Here is a 20,243-nt window from a genome sequence, read left to right on the forward strand (position 1 = left end):
AAAAATAAATCATTTTGGCCATCCATTATTGACTTTTTAATGACGTTCTAACAGTTGTGTGTCCCTGGAGCCTGCATATGAGAAATATCTATCATCTCCTTCACTTTTAAGCTGTGTTGTTGCCATGTCTGGTTATTATTAGCAACTTTTTTTTGGAAATCGGCTTGCACGATCCTAAGTTGTTAGTTGTTTTGGGCTTGAGAGCCAGTCGCTTGTATCACTGCTTTTGAGAGAAGAGGTGCTCAAAACGTCCAGTTTTTCATGACATGACACAGGGCTTACTAAAAGAACTTCTAAAAGAACTGTCTAAGATTTAGTATGACCAATACACAATCGTGAATCAATTAAAACTACGACTGAAAAATAATATGCCAACTTTAATGCATGCATCCGACAGAAACTGCTCATTTGTAGCATTTGCAGTGTCCACAAAACTGGAAGGTATACATGTAAAAAAAAAATCTAAAAGAAATAGAGCATTGTCATCCACAGTCAGAGCAGAGTACTTTCAAAGACACCGACGGGGAGAAAGAAGCCTTGTTAGAACAAGAGCCTTTCATCACGACTCGCTCTTTCGTCTTTGCAGCTTTCTACAGCTTCATATGAAAGATGACACCCTCCATGTCTGCAAGAAAGACACTACTTCTACTCTTCATTACCGGAAAGCCAGAAGCTCTTCAACTCGTGGCTGTGAGACCTTGAATTTCACTATTAGATGATGATGTTTTAGATCTATCAAGGTAAAAAACAAACAAGTAACGTGCAGTCATCAATAACGACAGTCATCCATCACTACGGCCCCCTCCCCCATGTCTTTCATTGAGTCCTCCTGTGTTGCTCTTACAGGTGAGAAGATCCGATCCTCTCTTCGCAGCCAAAGCAGATTAAACGGAATCCTTGCAGTGTGCAGTCAAAAGCATTAAAGCGAGCCGCTAGGTACATTAAAAGCAACCACCTGAGTCTGCCTACTTAGGGAAGTTGGAAGAATCCTCACGATTTTAAACCCTTGTAGGCATCCTGACTCATACGCTGTTGCCTTTCTTGAAACATTTCCAGTGTTTTTTTTTTAAACAGCGATTTTGTTGTCAAGCCCTGCATATGTAAAAAGGGTTCTTACATTTGACATTGCAAAATTCCATACTTTTTGTGAAGTACAAAGGTTTTGACTTGTAAGAGTAATAATACTGTGTAGTGTGATTAGAAATCACGTATTTCTGGTGATTATATCATCTCGTAAGGTCATACTGACCAAATAAATTTGGAAAGGCCACATGAAGGCCTTTAATATGAGGTATAATGATGTGGTTTGTTTCACATTGATTTTTAACCTTGTTACCACAGAGAACTTTGACCTAAATCAATAGACATTCACCATCTAAAATGTCAATACAATACTTGAGCTACACTAGATTTAAAAAAATTATAAAAAAAGAGCATTACACATACATACCCATATAAATATGTGGCACCAAACATCTCGCAATAATTCCATAACCAAAATGAAATGAGTCAACTTCATTGTGTGTGATTTCCCCAATATCCAGAACTAGCAGGATCCCAAGCAGTCTCTAAGCAATTCGCTTTATAACGTCCATATTGTGGATGGACCTTGGGGGGGTTTTGAATGCGCCATCACGTTTGCCTGACATTTGAACGCAGGAGCTCTGTGGGGATTGCAACAGCACTGCGGGAAGCGAACGCTGCACGGCAATAAAAGTTGACTCTGGAGATGGAGAAATGAAGGACGTTGATGAGGAGGTGGAGAAAGTAGAATTTAACTCCTCCGGTAGTCTAAAGTGTCGACTGGCGCAGTGAGAGACACGCAACTATTATTACCATTGTGTTGACAAGCACACATTCGAGCACAATAACACGGCCGCTTTGTGTTTTGTTGATGTTTACGCTCTTTTTGCCGTTTCCGCCTCCACTCGACACACCAAGGCTATAATGGGTCAAACACTTACTGAGCACCAGGACCTGTTTGTGGCTGCTGCTCACCGTTACTGTTGGCATCATTTTTTAAAGTCTATCTTGGTGGAACACACAATCAGGATGACACACCATTCTTTCTCGCCAATACACCAACTCACCCTCCAAGAAAGAAAGAGTCCAGCTTTCACAAAGACAGGAAATATTAAAGCATTTGAGTCTTTTTACACACTTTGCCAAGATCAATATAAATATATATTTTAATATAAAAGGTTTGACTACACACATTGTATTTCAAGCACAACCTTAATTGATTGCCTTCAGCCGCCCTCAGAGTCTTCCCCCACTCATTAGTTTCATTTACTCCATCTACCACGCGATACAGGATGACATGATGGATGATTTTAATATATATTTATTCATAAGGCCACCAGGTCACACCTTTAAAAGGTCACGTTTTACAGTAGATGTCTGAGGAATGCCAATGTAGACGGAAAGACCTGGAGTAATGTAGTACGCATTTCAAGAGAGAGAGTACTATCAAATTGAACATTGGATCTAATTTAGAGTAGTCAGTGTACAGCTTGAAGAGCAGTATAGATTTACTATACAATTAGAAAGACTGGAAACACAAGTAAAGATAAATGTGTTTTGCCTACAGTCAAGCATGGAGGTAAATCGTTGTGTCAGGCTGCATGAGTGCTGCCGGGCACGGGGAGCTGTGGTTCATTGTGGGAATCAGAGCATCCATTGGGCAGCATGGCGGTTATCCAGCATGATAAAGAGCCCAAACACACCTCTCCAAGACGGTAAGTAAGTGCCTTGCTGAGGAAGCTGAAGCTGATGGGAGTGGCCAGGTACTACTGGAGGTCTCCTCCAAACCTGAAAGTGAAGGGAAGGTCGAGGAGCACAAGCTCCATCAGTGACGAATGGAAGAGGATTCCAGCAATAACCATGCCCAAGAGGATTAAGGCAGTGCTAGATAATCGTGCTCACACTAAATATTGACACCAAGGACACAATGTTTCCTGTGAGTTGGCTGTGTTCACTCACTTTAAGTCAACAGTAAATGTATACTGCCATACAAGCTGTGCACTGACTTCTCAACAGTACATCCAAGTTGGCCTTTTTTAAAGTGCAATTAGCAGATGAACAACAGCAAAAAAAGGTTGAAATAAAAACACAGCCGCGGTCCTATTCTTTCTAGAACAACCAAAATGAAGGTCAGGTTTGTGGGCCGTGGTACCAGTGACCACCCCGCCTGAGGATGAGGCAGTGAGACGCCCACAGTTATGCAAGAGTGCAAAGAAAGTGCAGCAACAGCAGCGCGCGCCGACTCAGAGGAGGGAAAGTGCCAACAAAACAAAAAGGAGAGAGCGAGACAGAGAGAGAGAGAGAGAGAGAGCGAGAGAGAGAGAGAGAGCGAGGAGGGGGGTAATTCAATCACATCAGTGTCCTCATGCACAGGACACAGAGATGGAGAGTCATGGGTAGCTAATGAAATAAGCAAACGCTGACTTGGAGATTTGTCCTGTATGCTCTCGCTCTCACTGAGGGTTGGGGGGGGGGCACAGGTGAGACAAAGGGCAAAGGTGTCCAGAGGAGAAGGGGAGGAGCTTATTTGGGAAAAAAGTTTGCCTTAGGCCCTGTCCACATGGAAACATTCCTGGGAAGGATGTAATACACAAGACTCACCCACTGACAAGAGACAAGCAGATGGAACCAAGTCCGTCTTGTGTGGACTTACGACAAAGTGTAATTACTTCTGCGAGTCATTTTGAAGTAATGCCAGTCAAAATACAGTATTATGTTAGCTTGTTGTCAAAGCCCACTTCCGGTAACGTGACCGCAACGTTTATTGCTTGTCTATATGGAAACGACAAGCTGGCATTTTCAGATTTTTCCACCCTGTAGCACTTCCTGTAGCTGTAGTGACCATTTATCCCATGTGTGTCTTCTCTGGGTTATCAAACTATCTAACAGGAGTGTCACTCACTATCAAGGGGTAACGCCAAACCCTCCTCTTCACGCAGTGCCCAAATATTGTAATTGAGCTGCTGCATCTCAAGCCTGCATTTGATTTTTCATCTTCAATAGGCCTGCATCAATGACAGACATCTATAAACGATTCCTTTTGATCGCACAAGTAATAGCCGATTTTGTATTCACGGCAGGTTCCACTGTCCATGTGCTATTTGGATGGGGAAAAAAAAAAAAAGACAGAGCGGGGCCCAGAAATTGACTGTGATGATCAGCGTAATGGAATAAGTGGTATAGGGCCGAGGGCAAAATGAGGATTTATCATACAGCCAAGCAGCCAGGTCACATATATAGGCCAAGTCAACATAATATGCCAGCATGAGAGCAGGTTACATGATTAATCACACTCAGTGGGCATCAGAGGATTTTTAAAGCAAGCACACTTAAAGTCTGGTTCTAGCAAAGTCTCTCTTTAATTCGTCTACCGGGTCAGTGCAGTAACACAGCCTAGTCGTCTCTCCTACGAGCGGACCACGACTCAATCTAGAGAGTCCAGCGACTATGAGTCATCTCCCAACCTTTGAGTTAATAAAAAATAAAACCTGCAACTCTCTCGAGTGCCATGAGGTGTGACAAAATATGGCCCATGTCTGGCTCAGATGGCAGACCTCTGTGAGCGTCTGTATGGAGCTCGGAGGTTTTTATTTTTGTTTTTTCTGCACCGATGTGAAATCATGACCTTTTGCTTGAATAGTGAAAAAGTGACACTTTCAACTTGCATTTGCTTTGCACAACAGAACTAAAATATTAGGCTTTACTACCGGTCGTGGAGCTGCAAACTCAAAAGCAACATTTTCAAACATAAACCCAACCGCATAGCACCGTCAAACAAATCATGGCAACAGTGATCACATGACACACCTCGAGTCATGTGAAAAAACTATTTGTTATTATTTGTCTGACAAATACACCACATTGTGTCGCTACTTACTAAACCCCAAGTTTGACACCCTTAAGTCGGCTTGACTTGAAATTTCTCATACAGCTCACTGCACTCGACAAAACACTCGCTGTACATTTGGTGCCCCTCTTTAGGGGACTGACAAACGCTTGTCTGTATAATGTAAACAATATTGTTTGGAAAACATGGACACCATTGAGCAAGTTTACAAGGATTGACTCAGGATTAGTTTGTGACCTAATTATGTGTTGCTAGCATGACAAGGTAGTAGGGCTGTAACGGTTAACTGCGGTAAGTATTGCCGCTTCATATTAAAATTATCGCAAAACCTTGATTGGTAACCCAACTTCGATAAACTCAAGACTTGTGACACTGTATATAGTATTGTGTGTTTGTGTTTTTGAAGTAAAACTATACTTTGTGCGTTTATCCGTACTTTTTGAGAACATGATAATAATGATAATTATGATTTGCATTGCGCTGCAAGCAGGTCGAGTGGTTAGCATGCAGACCTCACAGCTAGGAGACCCCAGTTCATTTCCACCCTCGGCCATCTCTGTGTGGAGTTTGCATGTTCTCCCCGTGCATGCGTGGGTTTTCTCCCCCATTCCAAAAACATGCTAGGTTAATTGGCCACTCCAAATTGTCCATAGGTATGAATGTGAGTGTGAATGGTTGTTTGTCTATACGTATGTGGCCTGTGGTTGTCGCCAGTCCAAAGTGTATCTCTTGCCCGAAAACAGCTGGGATAGGCTGCAGCACCCCCCCCCCCCCCCCCCACCCTCGTGAGGATAAGCGGTAGAAAATGAATGACTGATTGATGTGCATTACCATATTGTTACATTCCTTCTAGGTAGATCATGTGACAGCAGCATATCATGCACTAGCTTGCCATGTAACATAAAGACTTTTTGGGTCAAATTTTCTTCTTTTTGTACCATTTAAGTGTTGAAAAAACATAATCGAAACGGCACGCACTTAGCAGTAAAGCCGTCCAAATCTGCAACCCTCTACCGTGCCCAAGTCCTAAGGAGCTGCAGCTATAAGCACCATTACTATTACTATTCATTAAAAAGGCCTAACCAAATAAAATATGCATGCATGTGGTATCATATCACATCTAGAAATCTCTTTGTGGAGCAGTGAGTTTGTGTAAATTGTCCTATATGGGCCTTTATTCCACGGTGACGCACACTTCTACAGGAGAACGCCGGAGAAAGTGGGAGGGGCCGTGCGCCACGTCGGCGCCAATCGGCGAAGCGCTATCTAATTAAAACCCTACCACGTAATCCCCACAGCACCACCCTAACCCCCCCCCCCACACGGTTTAAATCCACTTCATCGGCGCACACCATTTAAAACACGCCGTCCTACTCCTCCTCCTATAAAAAGACACCTTCCGCTGGAGGAGACCATCACGCCGCGGCACCATCGCTACTTGCAGGCTAAAGCATGCTCGGTGGGACACGGCTCATGTAAGACAGATTTGGGACACCCATCCGAGTCATCGAGTCACTCGGTGTCCGCGGATGTGCGCGCAAGGGAGCTGCAGAATCCGCGACTAAAAAGCTGGGCTTCGATCGATCCAGCATCCGTTCCTTTCTTTTTGGTCTCCTCCTCCTCCCCCCCTCCTGCATTGAGAAGCACAGGGGGAAGGCGTCTAGCATCCTTGCATCTCTCCGCGGCTGTCCTTGCACTCCGGCTCCATCGGAGCAGAGAGGACCTCCTTCCCTCCACACTACAGCGCCCTACATCCGGTAAGATAGAGCTGACGTGCTGCACCATATCTTGCTTTGGTTATTGTCCGTGATGACTTCAAATATTTCCTTACAATGCGTTTAAAGTAGTACAAGACTGTACTAAAAGCTTGCTACAAAGTGCATTATAAAGCTTATCGATCAGTAACGTTTTATGCATCTTATGGGAAGACTTTTTTTATGAATGATAGTATAGGAGCATGCACATGGTGACCACAAGGAGCCTGGTTTGTAAATACAGCACTGTACACTTCTGACTACAGTGATGCATTGGAAGACGTACTGACAGGTGTACAAATATCTTGATTTGCGTTGAGAAGTTAATGTGTGAGCTCTGTTGAGTTGGGTCACGCCCTGAAAGTCTGTTTTATCTGTGCATCTAAAAAGCTCCCAAGCACCCCCCCCCTTCCCTATGGCCAACTGGCAGCGTTGGCAACGGCATCCATAAATTAAGTCAGCAGAGGCTGAGATACCGTCAGGGTGACGAAGATAGTTAATTATCACCTGTCACTTAGATGTTTTGGATGCCAGCTCCAATCTCGATAACGAGGACAGTTAACACAAGTGGTGCTGAACAAGGATGCAACTCTTCCCTAAAGAGACTACTCCGTCTTATCTTTGCACTGAACGGAGATGCTAGCTGACATATTTTCACTGGTTTCACAAGTCCAAGCAAGAACAAGCAAGACTATCTCACAACATCACAGCGATCATCAAAGTACTTACGAGGCAGTCATTGGACAGCGACTGCATGTTCAATTTGTACAGAAACTCACCTGCTGACAAAGGATTGACAGTTATGGGGTCGCCACTGCCATTACAGCATGCCTTGGTGACCACTGGTTAATGGTTTAATGGCTTCTCTGCAAGATTTCATTCCTAACCATCAAAGAGACATGCCTGGTGGGTGGGCTTGTGCCTCATTATTATAATAATGAGGCTATCCACTTGTGCTCTCCAAGTGCACAGGAAGCACAAAGATAATAATCACTCGGAACTATAAAAATCAGTCTATGCACCCAAAGTCTGCATGTGTTTTTTTTGCACACAGCAAATCAAAATGCACTCCTAAGACCAGCATGATAGCTGTGCCTATCTGGGGATTCATGTGCCAAAAACATGTGCTTGTCATCTTGCTTAGAAAGTGTCTGAGGTCTGCAGCAGACATGGTTTGGGTCGAGGCGGTGTTTAGCTTGCATGTGCTAATCTAGTTGTTACATAAGACGATAAGTGGAGCGCTACTCACTCGGTCAGAAAACCTACCACTGCATATTTTTGTCCATGATAGGATTGGTTTAAAGGTGGAAGGCTGCAGCCAAGGTGAGTTTGAGTGAGGCCCCTTGTCGGCATGAATGAAGAGAGACATGTTGCCCACATTGACCTTAATGCAGCTGGGAGTTCTCCAGCACGTGACGGCATGTATGCAGAGAATGCATAATGGCTGGGAATGTCACTTTGAATTCAGATTTCTGTCTGTAAGCAAGGTCGCTGTTGGATTGTGAGCATGGAAAGAGCAGGTTTGCATCATCAAGGAGAAAGCCTGGGGTTGCATATCAGGGCTGGACTCCCCTCCAGCAGCATGATGGATGTGGAAGGCCAATGGAATTATCTCAGAGGACGGACGCTAACGACATTGTGGGAAAGATGGCGGCAAAACCAACAGGAGAGAGTTCTGTGGTCGTCTGCCTTCGTGTTTTATTGCAACTGGTATGGCTATGGTTATGGGCTACGTTTATGTACAGACGGTTGTTCTCTACTAATGTCACACTGGCATCTGCATGCATATTAGAGCCATGTTATTTGATCACACTCGAGCGGATAACCAGCTCCTAGAAATCACTCAATGTTCAAACTACGGAGGAAATGGCAGGCATTTCGGTTCATTTGCTAATGGCTTTGGAGAATCTTTAAAAGGCATTACAACTTCTGCTATTTGAAAATAGGTGTGCTGACTTAACTGGACCCAAATCTAAAATATGTCATCTAACAAATCTATAAGCACAAATAGTAGTACAATACGCAGCCCTCACAAAGACTAACAAAACTACCACTTCCACACAATGTGAGGAACCTTTTTTTTCAGTCAATATCACTTGTATGTCAATATGTTTTGACTAAGACCATAGTAAAAAAATACAATATAGCAAGGTAGTGATAATCAAACTGCAATATTGCAAGGGACGACTGTGGAGTAGTCTGTGTACAACAGTATAGATTTACTATCCATTGAAAATGAGCCAAAACACAGCCTTTATAGTGGAAATAGCTGACCTCACAAGTACACCTGACAGTCAATATGTCCAAATTGTATGTATGAGTCAATACTTAGTGTGAACACTGTGAACATCAAGCATCACCTTTATCCTTTTGGAAATGGAACACACCAAAGCTGCACAGGTTGTTACTAGAATTTTCTTCCACTCCTCCATGACGACAGCTTTTGTTGCTGCATCTTTCTTCCGCTTGGGGATGTGCCACAGGTGCTCAGTTAGGTGCGGGTCTGGAGAAGACGTACTTGGCCACTCTATCACCTTCACTTTTCCCTTTACCAACTGCAGCTTCTCTGTGTTGGGAGCACTCGTGTAGCCCCAGACCATGATACTACCACCATCATGCTAGACATTCGTCAGTTTAGACAATAATGTCTATGTGTTGACTGATTTTCAGAAGATCGTAAAATGATCCCGCTATCCAAGCTGTACACTGACTATTCTTAAATTTTTTCTTGTTGCATTGTCCCTTGAGAACTTTATAAAAAATGAAAAAAATGTGTCCCATACCAACCTACTTGGCTGTAATGTGTTCCTGAATAGCAATGTCAAACAAGTACACTGATTTATTGGTTTGATTCATTTTTGTAGAGACATATTTTGCCTGGGAATCAGTGCTTTATCATTTGCTGACGTCTGATGCATTTGTCAAGTCGATAACAAGCCACCAAACTGGTGGCAGGCGCAGCATCGTGAGTAAGCTCGTCTTCCTGAGTCTGTGGGCAGCTCCACAATTCATCATTGGAAGAAACAAAGAAATTGGCCCTAGAAAGGTTTGTCAGTATCTGAATGTTTCATGATCAAACTAGTGAGAATCAGAGTGCATTTTAAAAGGACTAATTCCTCGCCCCAGAAGGCAGGAGGTAGACTAGGGTGTGTCCAGAATGGGTTGAAGCGGGAATCTGTGCCTTTCCCATGCATGCCGTCGGGGCCAATAATCTGCTCTGATCCTACTTTTGGAAGGGGCGGGGACATCTCGAGCCTGTTAAACCTCGAGTTTGATAAAGTACTCGATAAGGCCGAGGAAGCAGATTCTCTGCTGGAGGCAGCTGTGTGTGTGTGTGTGTGTCAGCATCAGAGCTCACCTTTAGTACCCAAGTGCATCCAGAGCTGAACTCGCATCATCAAGAAACAGGACGAGGAGGTTGGACAATGTTGTATAGAATTGCAGTTCGTTTTTATCAGTCAGTCTGTAGCAGGTGCATCCAACAGGGCTAGAACACAGAGACAATTTTTGTACAATTTCACTTCTGTATAAGTGACAAAATAAAGGCTTGTTCAAACGCATACATGCAAGCAGGTCTATTGAGTCCATGTCAGTCGAAAAAGTCAAAGTCTAGCTTCTACAAAATAGCTTCTACAAAAAAAGAGAATCTGAACGGTGAAACGATGAAAATTATTATAAAACTCTCCCATAAGACAATAGCAACACTAACAATGAATGAGGATATTAATAAAACGGCTTAATTTTTTTTTGCAATAGCTAAGAGCAGGGGCGTCACTAGGTTCTGAGGACAGGGGGGCTTAACCCCCTGAAGATGCACAGGATATGAATGAATGTAGTAGACATTAGGAAATCCAAAAAACAAATAAGGAACAAGAACCAGGATATAACTTTCCCTCTTGGACAGATTTAGTAGAGATACTCAATTGTTTTAATCATGAATTAATAAATTAATCATAGTGGAATCATGATGTTGTGCCCCCAAAGGCTGAAGAGAGCGCAGGGCACACTTGACACTACAACCAGGACCATGATATTAGCTACCGGCTAGCTAATTAGCATATGCAGTGTTCCTTTATGGCTGGAATCTACCTCTTGGCCGCAAAACAACAGAGGTAAAATAAAAAAGAGCCAAGATCGTCTAATATGAATATTTATTTTAACTCCTATTCTTGCCCTATTATATACATTTTGTCAGAGATTTTTTTGTAAAAAAAAAAAAAAATCAATAAAAAAATATCAAATTATTTAGGGGGGGGCTTAAGACTAAGCTTAAGCCTTAATAATAAGTCCCACTAAAATAGGCCTAATGATGCCACTGACTAAGAGCAATTTCCAAGTTGACCTCCAACAGCTATATGAAGAGGCTAACAGGGCAGCCTTTTACTCCGAGAGCTTGACATGAAGACAGAAAACAGTGTGTGTGTGTGTGTGTGTGTATCATGCATGCGTTCCTTAGCATAAAAGGCTCGACTCAACTAACGTGCATGCTCTTCTGTTGCGATCGTATCTCAATTGTGGCCTCCTTCTCTTTTCCCCTGTACCACTCCTCCTCCTCCTCCTCCTCAATCCATTTTCTTCCCCCACTAGGAAAGGGAATATTTTCCTCCCCCCTTTTGCATCATCAGATCTCCTCCTGCCCACTCCTCACTTTGCCTTTCATCATCTCTCATGTCCTTTTTTGTCCTCTCCGTTTGAAAAGGCTCCCCTTAATAAATAAAATAGCAGTTTGATCGTTCTTTTTACCCAGACAGTATAGCCGTTTAAAGCCGATCCTCCAGTCAGATAGGATTTGTTCCAGAAGCAAGAATACTGCACACATGTTTACATGACGTTAAACGTCCCCTTCATATTTTATGTATGTATAATGTTAGCTGCTTTAAGGTACCTGTGAAAGCGTGCTGTCTTCCACCAGTCAAAAGTTGTAAAGTTGATTGCTGTATTTTCTATTTTTAGACAGGAGAAGGAGATCAGTGTTAGTTTTAGACAATAGAAAGTATTCTGGGTGAAAAAAAGTCACAACCTGACAGTCGGAGAGAAATAAAAAGTTAAGTACATTTACAAGTTTTAGCGAATGCATTTCTGAAGCAACCCCTTGGCAGCCTTTTCTTCCCTCGATGGATCTGCAGGGAGAAAAACATCATTATTCAGACACAGCTTGGGTCTCGTTCTGCAACACTTCTGAATGATTAGCTACTCCACTGTAATACAGCTCTTTTTCTATCGTCTCATTTGATGTGTGCAGGTGTACCTAATGTTGTGACCTCTTAGTGCATAGTCACGTCTTGGTCTGCTCTAATCTGCAGCATCCCGGTGGAAAAAAATAGTTGCTAAGCAGCCGCAGCGGGATACTTATAGTCCTTGCGAGAACTTCAGAGGCGAGCCTTCAGGTGGAGAGGAGGCGAGCAGTGTCTGATCTCTCTGCCTCAGCCTGGCAAGGACGCACGCATGAATTCTCCCACAATGCACCACAGCGGGTTCTCTTTTGGCGTCCCACATAAGCTCCGGTGAAGGGTATATTTTCTTCCTGACTGCCTGCTGGTACTTTCAAGGAGCTTACTTGCAGCGTGCAGTAGCAGTTCGACGTCATGCTTTCTTCACGAGAGCGTGACATTTAGGTCGTTTCATGCACCTCTTGCCTGATTTTAGCATGCTTTATTTCACTCAATGTTGAAGATATCAGAAATCAGATATTATGCTGACGCTGTAGATGTGTGACATGAAGCAATATGGCTCCCAAACACCCCCATACCACCCTTTAACACATACAACCAGTAGTAGTACAAGTCCTTGCCAAATTAGTATGTTTTTCTCACAATTACAGTAAATATCACTTCCTTTTCCTCTGCAGCTCTTCCAGCCCGACCACCTGCTTCATTCTCACTCATTTTACTCATTACTCACCAGGCCTGAGAATGAGACAAGCTTGCTTAATCAATGCCAAGCTTTGATTAATTAAAAACAAAAAAAAATGTCTTGTGGGGTTATGAAATATTAAACATATGTCACTGGGAAAAACCAAAAGGTAGTGCAAGACTCATTAATATTTCAAAGAAGTTGTTTCCAAGGAAAGCAATGGGATTATGTAAACAGTAGCATCTCAAGCTAACCATGTCTTGTGTTAATGTCTTATGTTAAAATTACTATTAAATACACATTAACGTGTGCTGTAAGGTAACTTTTGATACCAAAGTCAATTGAATTGTGCCCACAATCACTATAATGTAGTAATTTTGGTGAATGTGTGGCTTTATACACATAGGCAATAATAAATGCTTACCTTGTGGAGATAAAACAGCAATACTGATATTCGAACATAGCGTCACGTTGCAAATAATTCGACAAAATTATAAGTAAAACTCGAATAGACATGATAAACCAGCATTTAAAATAGGAGGGGCAATAGAAAATAATCGTAAAGAAAGCTATAATGAGCATCAGGAGGACACCGGTGCGAAAACCGGAAGTTAATGTTAAAGTTCACGAATGCGGAAGTATTTCAAAATAAAACCGGAAATGGTTTTTAACGTAAAAACTGAAAAAACAGAATCAGAAACGGCAAAATTCACTGTTTCTACAATTGCATTATGAGAAGCACAATCGTTTGTCTTTTAAAGTCCTTCCAAACTTAATGATGCACACATTTTAGAACTCTCAGCACCGTAGTGGTGCTTGTCCTGAATGTGTGAGTGATTGCCTCCAGTTCCAAAAAGGCAGGCAAGTTGATGCTGAGATAATAATTACCATCTCCATCTGGGGGATGCGTTAGTGTGTGTGTCCGCTACAGTGTACTTTTTTGGCTTGCTGCCGAGCTCCATTGGGAGTGAGTTAAAATTAGTTGTGGTGCCTCGAAAGCTCTGTTTTTGAAAGTCTCTGGAGAGTTCAATGAGGGGTGGAGATTCCATTTCTAGCCCTTGAAGCATGCGGGATGAGGTGGTGGGCTTTGATTTTCTTTCTTAAAATGAGAATTTTATATTTAATACAGAGTTGGGACTTTGCATCAATAAACTTGTCTCACAATCTTCATATTGTTGTTTTCAAATCATTTCCTTACAGTGACATCTTACTTTTATGTGCTTGTTTTATTTAATGATTAATGAGGCAGCCATGCTTGTACCTTGCAGACTCTGCCAAGCGACAATTGGCCAGTCAAACGTGACAGAAGCAGCAAAAAAAAAAAACATTTGTTGCACACTGAGCTGCAATTTTATTTTATTTAGAAGTGAATTTGTTATGTTGAGTTTTGGATGAAATGAGTTCTGTGTGGTCTGTTACACCGTAATTATACAACAAACGACTTGGCAAATGAAATGCAGCTCCTCCAAATGTCATTTGTGAAGTTTTGTAATAAATCACGTCTGTGTTGTTTAGTTCTACAAAGGTCCCCAAACACCGTATGACTTGGTACCAGGCGGTTATGTAATTGTTATTTCATTTCTCGTGCAGCAGTAAGCCTACAATCTCAGCTGAAAAGACCAAAAGCAAGTACGCTCTGTGATGTTCTGCAAAATCAAGCCAAAGAAAAGTTTCGACAGGCTAAAGGGAACCTGACATTTGAAAAAAAAAATGCATTCAATACAAAGAAAGAGTACTGTTGACTGCGTGCACTGGGGCCAGTCTACCTCATTAAAGCCAAGCACTAATTTGTCAGGTGCAGGCATCACAGATTGATTGTCTTCTCCAGTGTCCACCGCCAGGCTGGCTGGCATTACGCCTCCTTGGGTTGTTTAGTAACAGGGATCAAGGCCAGCAGGGCCGATCTGGGGCCGTGCTGCTTCCAGTACGCGTTGACAGAAGGATCTAGAACAGCGGTACCGAGGGGATCGGCGGGCGGTGGTGGGCCCCGAAGCATTTAGCAGAGATCAAGGACTGTTAAAAAAGAACGACAAAGTGACATTTAGGAGGGTTTGGAGGGGATGGAAGATGGATGCAGCTGGGAGGACGAGAGAGGCGGTGAACAAGGGAAGAGGCTAAATGAGAGAAAAAGGTGTTGTGTGTCAGCACATCGATTGTGGCTAAAGATGGAAATAAATCTGGAGGTGCGGGTGGATGACATAGATTGCCTTAAAGGTCATTCACATGGAATATCTCGAAAGGAAAACTGCACGTAAAAAAGATTATACCCATTATCCACAGTCTTTATGTGAGACATGAACACCCATCTTTCTCTCTTTGTGTTGTAAAGATATAAAAACAGATAAAAATAGGCAGCTTGTTAATGCATGTAATGGGACACACCTATTTCGGTTTGAAAGCCTGCTCCAAAAACATCTCTAGATTGACGAGTGAAAAAATATGAGTTTTTTTTATCCCGTAGAAATAGAAACTATGCATGAAAATCGATGCTGCTGCCAATCATTCATCACCCATCTCAGGGCCTAATAATAATAATAATAATTAAAACTGCAAGCAGTGATGAGCGGGCTCGAGCACCCCGACGCGCTCGGGGGTACGCGCGGGTCGGGGGTACGCGCGGGTCGGGGTCGCGCGCGCGACCGGACGGGCGCGCGGACGCGCCGTACGAAAAACCGCGGCGAGCGGATAAGCGATAAGGGAGTCACGGCACTTGCAATTTTCCGCCAGGAGGGGGCGACAGCGGCGGCGAGGCGGGTGCGCGGTCACGTCCCGTCCGACGCCGCGAACCGCCATAAAAAAATTCACGACGATCGGACCGCGCGGTAGGTCCTTGCGGCGGATATACGTTTCCGCCTGTGGGTGGCGCTATAGAGTGTATGCGCCCACACGGTAACGGACCGGAGGGTACCCCGAACCAACAGAAAAAATTAGGGGCCGATCCGACCGTGCGTAAGGAAGTTACGGCAGATATACCTTTCCACCAGTTGGTGGCGCTATACAGTCTATGTACACACACTGTCATAGACCAGAGGGTACCCCAGACCACCAGAAAAAATTTGGGCCTGATCCGACCATGTGGAAGGAAGTTACGGCTATATACATTTCCACCAGTTGGTGGCGCTATACAGTCTATGTACACACACAGTCATAGACCAGAGGGTACCCCAGACCACCAGAAAAAATTTGGGCCTGATCCGACCATGTGGAAGGAAGTTACGGCTATATACATTTCCACCAGTTGGTGGCGCTATACAGTCTATGTACACACACAGTCATAGACCAGAGGGTACCCCAAACCACCAGAAAAAAATTGTAGGCTGATCCGACCATGTGGAAGGAAGTTACGGCTATATACATTTCCACCAGTTGGTGGCGCTATACAGTCTATGTACACACAGTATAACAGACCAGAGATTGACCCAACACACCAGAAAAAATTTCAAGACAATCTGACCATGAATCAGGAAGTTACGGCAGATATACATGTCCACCAGTTGGTGGCGCTGTGTTTTGAACATGGCTTCTGGAGCGTTAAGTGCGTCCTGTCTTGATAGACGTCTCCACCGAAAATCATAGTGATACGTGTAACGGGTGGCGAGGGATAATGAATTGAAACTTCTAGGTGGCGCTAGTGTGTCAATTTAGATTGGTGTCACATGGGAGCACCACCAGGGCGCTCAGGCCTGGATTAAGGCCTCACGTTTAAGATTTCAGCAGCCTGTGACCTTCTGCAGGCAAATTATGACCTTTTGATGGTCAATGGCGAAGGCTGACCATTCGCCGTGGCCACGCCCCCCACATGTGCTTTACACACATCATAGTCCATCAACTGACTTCATCAGTCTGTCAGTCAAACTGTGTATTGACTTTGATGTACATTGCTTCAAGGCAAGGCCAGACACCAGGCAGGGCCAGATATGAAATGGTCAAAGTTTGGTGGCGTGCCACGCCCACATCCTATGGAGCGGCCCAAAATCCTTCGCAATTTAACGTGGGCCATCCGTCTAGTGTCCGTTGATGCAACAACGGACTCATTCGGTCAAACCCCCTAGGAGGAGTTCGTCGAGATACGACCCATACATCCGCCCCCAAATGGCCGCCGCCACCTAAAATGGCCGACTTCCTGTTGGTTTTAGAACATGGGTTCTTGAGACTTTTTTGTGCGTCCTGTCACGAGTGATGTCTCCTCCGAAAATCATGCCGATACGTGCAACGGGAGGCGAGGGATAATTATTTTAAAACTTCTAGGTGGCGCTAGTGAGTCAATTTGGCTTGGTTTCATATGGGGGCCACACCAGGTTGCTCAGGCCTGGATTCTGACCCCCCCTATGAGTTTTCAAGCCCATGCGACCTTTTGCGGGCGAATGATGACCTTTTCTATGTAAATGGCGAGGCCTGAGCATTCGCTGCCAGGCCACGCCCACCACGTGCGCTTTTCCTGCATCATGGTCCATCAACAGGCTTCACCAGGCTGTCAGGCAGTGACCTTGTGACCCTGATGTTCATCTGATGAATCTCCTGGCAGAAAAGGCCTCATGTAGATGACACGCCTTTAGCCTGTCGCCAATAGGTGGCGCTGCGACGAAATCAGGAAGTGACCTACGGGGACCTTCGGGGCGGGGCCATGATCACATGTACCAAGTATGATGAAGATCTGACCACGTGGAGCCAAGTTATTCACGTCTACAGTTACGCTCAGCGTGCAAGGCCGGGGCAGATGAACAAGGGCAAAATTTGGGGGCGTGCCACGCCCACATCGTATGGAATATCCCAAAATCCTTCGCAATTTAACGTCGGCCATCCGTCTAGTGTCCGTTGATGCAACAACGGACTCATTTGGTCAAACCCCCTAGGAGGAGTTCGTCGAGATACGACCCCAACTTCTGGCCCAAAAACGGCCGCCGCCATCCAAAATGGCTGACTTCCTGTTCGTTTTCCAATATGGGTTCTTGAGACTTTTTGGTCCGTCCTGTCACGATAGACGTCTCCACCGAGTTTCGTGACGATAGGTGAAACTGGTGTCGGGGGCCAATTTTTTCAAAAATAAAAGGTGGCGCTAGAGAGTCAATTTTGGAACATTGTTTTCGGGACCCCCACCAGATCGAAATTTTCGGCAGACCTGACGCGCTTGGAAAATTTGGTGAGTTTTCGGGCATGTTCAGGCCCTCAAAATGGCCGTCCTTTCGTCAGAATAATAATAATAATAATAATTAAAACTGCAAGCAGTGATGAGCGGGCTCGAGCACCCCGACGCGCTCGGGGGTACGCGCGGGTCGGGGCTACGCGCGGGTCGGGGTCGCGCGCGCGACCGGACGGGCGCGCGGACGCGCCGTACGAAAAACCGCGGCGAGCGGATAAGCAATAAGGGAGTCACGGCACTTGCAATTTTCCGCCAGGAGGGGGCGACAGCGGCGGCGAGGCGGGTGCGCGGTCACGTCCCATCCGACGCCGCGAACCGCCATAAAAAAATTCACGACGATCGGACCGCGCGGTAGGTCCTTGCGGCGGATATACGTTTCCGCCTGTGGGTGGCGCTATAGAGTGTATGCGCCCACACGGTAACGGACCGGAGGGTACCCCGAACCAACAGAAAAAATTAGGGGCCGATCCGACCGTGCGTAAGGAAGTTACGGCTATATACATTTCCACCAGTTGGTGGCGCTATACAGTCTACGTACACACACAGTCACAGACCAGAGGGTACCCCAGACCATCAGAAAAAATTTGGGCCTGATCCGACCATGTGGAAGGAAGTTACGGCTATATACATTTCCACCAGTTGGTGGCGCTATACAGTCGATGTACACACACAGTCATAGACCAGAGGGTACCCCAGACCACCAGAAAAAATTTGGGCCTGATCCGACCATGTGGAAGGAAGTTACGGCTATATACATTTCCACCAGTTGGTGGCGCTATACAGTCTATGTACACACACAGTCATAGACCAGAGGGTACCCCAAACCACCAGAAAAAATTTGGGCTTGATCCGACCATGTGGATGGAAGTTACGGCTATATACATTTCCACCAGTTGGTGGCGCTATACAGTGTATGTACACACACAGTCATAGACCAGAGGGTACCCCAGACCACCAGAAAAAATTTGGGCCTGATCCGACCATGTGGAAGGAAGTTACGGCTATATACATTTCCACCAGTTGGTGGCGCTATACTGTCTATGTACACACACAGACATAGACCAGAGGGTACCCCAGACCAGCAGAAAATTTTGTGGCCTGATCCGACCATGTGGAAGGAAGTTACGGCTATATACATTTCCACCAGTTGGTGGCGCTATAGAGTCTATGTACACACACAGTCATAGACCAGAGGGTACCCCAAACCACCAGAAAAAATTTGGGCTTGATCCGACCATGTGGAAGGAAGTTACGGCTATATACCTTTCCACCAGTTGGTGGCGCTATAGAGTCTATGTACACACACAGTCATAGACCAGAGGGTACCCCAAACCACCAGAAAAAATTTGGGCTTGATCCGACCATGTGGAAGGAAGTTACGGCTATATACCTTTCCACCAGTTGGTGGCACTATAGAGTCTATGTACACACACAGTCATAGACCAGAGGGTACCCCAAACCACCAGAAAAAATTTGGGCTTGATCCGACCATGTGGAAGGAAGTTACGGCTATATACATTTCCACCAGTTGGTGGCGCTATAGAGTCCATGTACACCCAGTATAACAAACCAGAGATTGACCCAACACACCAAAAAAAATTTCAAGACAATCTGACCATGAATCAGGAAGTTACGGCAGATATACATTTCCACCAGTTGGTGGCGCTGTGTTTTGAACATGGCTTCTGGAGCGTTAAGTGCGTCCTGTCATGATAGACGTCTCCACCGAAAATCATAGTGATACGTGTAACGGGTGGCGAGGGATAATGAATTGAAACTTCTAGGTGGCGCTAGTGTGTCAATTTAGATTGGTGTCACATGGGAGCACCACCAGGGCGCTCAGGCCTGGATTAAGGCCTCACGTTTAAGATTTCAGCAGCCTGTGACCTTCTGCAGGCAAATGATGACCTTTTGATGGTCAATGGCGAAGGCTGACCATTCGCCGTGGCCACGCCCCCCACATGTGCTTTACACACATCATAGTCCATCAACTGACATCATCAGTCTGTCAGTCAAACTGTGTATTGACTTTGATGTACATTGCTTCAAGGCAAGGCCAGACACCAGGCAGGGCCAGATATGAAATGGTCAAAGTTTGGTGGCGTGCCACGCCCACATCCTATGGAGCGGCCCAAAATCCTTCGCAATTTAACGTGGGCCATCCGTCTAGTGTCCGTTGATGCAACAACGGACTCATTCAGTCAAACCCCCTAGGAGGAGTTCGTCGAGATACGACCCCTACATCCTCCCCCAAATGGCCGCCGCCACCTAAAATGGCCGACTTCCTGTTGGTTTTTGAACATGGGTTCTTGAGACTTTTTTGTGCGTCCTGTCACGAGTGATGTCTCCTCCGAAAATCATGCCGATACGTGCAACGGGAGGCGAGGGATAATTATTTTAAAACTTCTAGGTGGCGCTAGTGAGTCAATTTGGCTTGGTTTCATATGGGGGCCACACCAGGCCGCTCAGGCCTGGATTCTGACCCCCCCTATGAGTTTTCAAGCCCATGCGACCTTTTGCGGGCGAATGATGAGCTTTTCTATGTAAATGGCGAGGCCTGAGCATTCGCCGCCAGGCCACGCCCACCACGTGCGCTTTTCCTGCATCATGGTCCATCAACAGGCTT

The 20,243-nt window shown here is 45.0% G+C and overlaps 1 protein-coding gene and 1 long non-coding RNA gene across 2 annotated transcripts in view; one reads left to right on the forward strand and one right to left on the reverse strand.

Moving 5' to 3' along the window:
* The first annotated feature begins 6,190 nt into the window (after window positions 1-6,190).
* Window positions 6,191-20,243, forward strand: part of LOC131102050 (hippocalcin-like protein 1) — a 224,045-nt gene continuing 209,992 nt past the window's right edge. Inside the window, exon 1 of the mRNA XM_058047529.2 lies at window positions 6,191-6,627. The gene's annotated coding sequence lies outside the window, so the exon portion shown is untranslated. The remainder of the gene's footprint in view (window positions 6,628-20,243) is intronic.
* Window positions 10,096-12,016, reverse strand: LOC144899534 (uncharacterized). Its single transcript, XR_013627712.1, has 3 exons — window positions 11,678-12,016; window positions 11,510-11,567; window positions 10,096-10,111 (listed from the first exon to the last, which is right to left on the reverse strand). It is a non-coding gene; the product is annotated as an uncharacterized LOC144899534 (long non-coding RNA).

This window comes from Doryrhamphus excisus, linkage group LG7 (assembly GCF_037039965.1).
Source record: "Doryrhamphus excisus strain RoL-2023G ecotype Guam linkage group LG7, RoL_Dexc_Guam_v1.1, whole genome shotgun sequence".
Lineage (NCBI taxonomy): Eukaryota > Metazoa > Chordata > Actinopteri > Syngnathiformes > Syngnathidae > Doryrhamphus > Doryrhamphus excisus.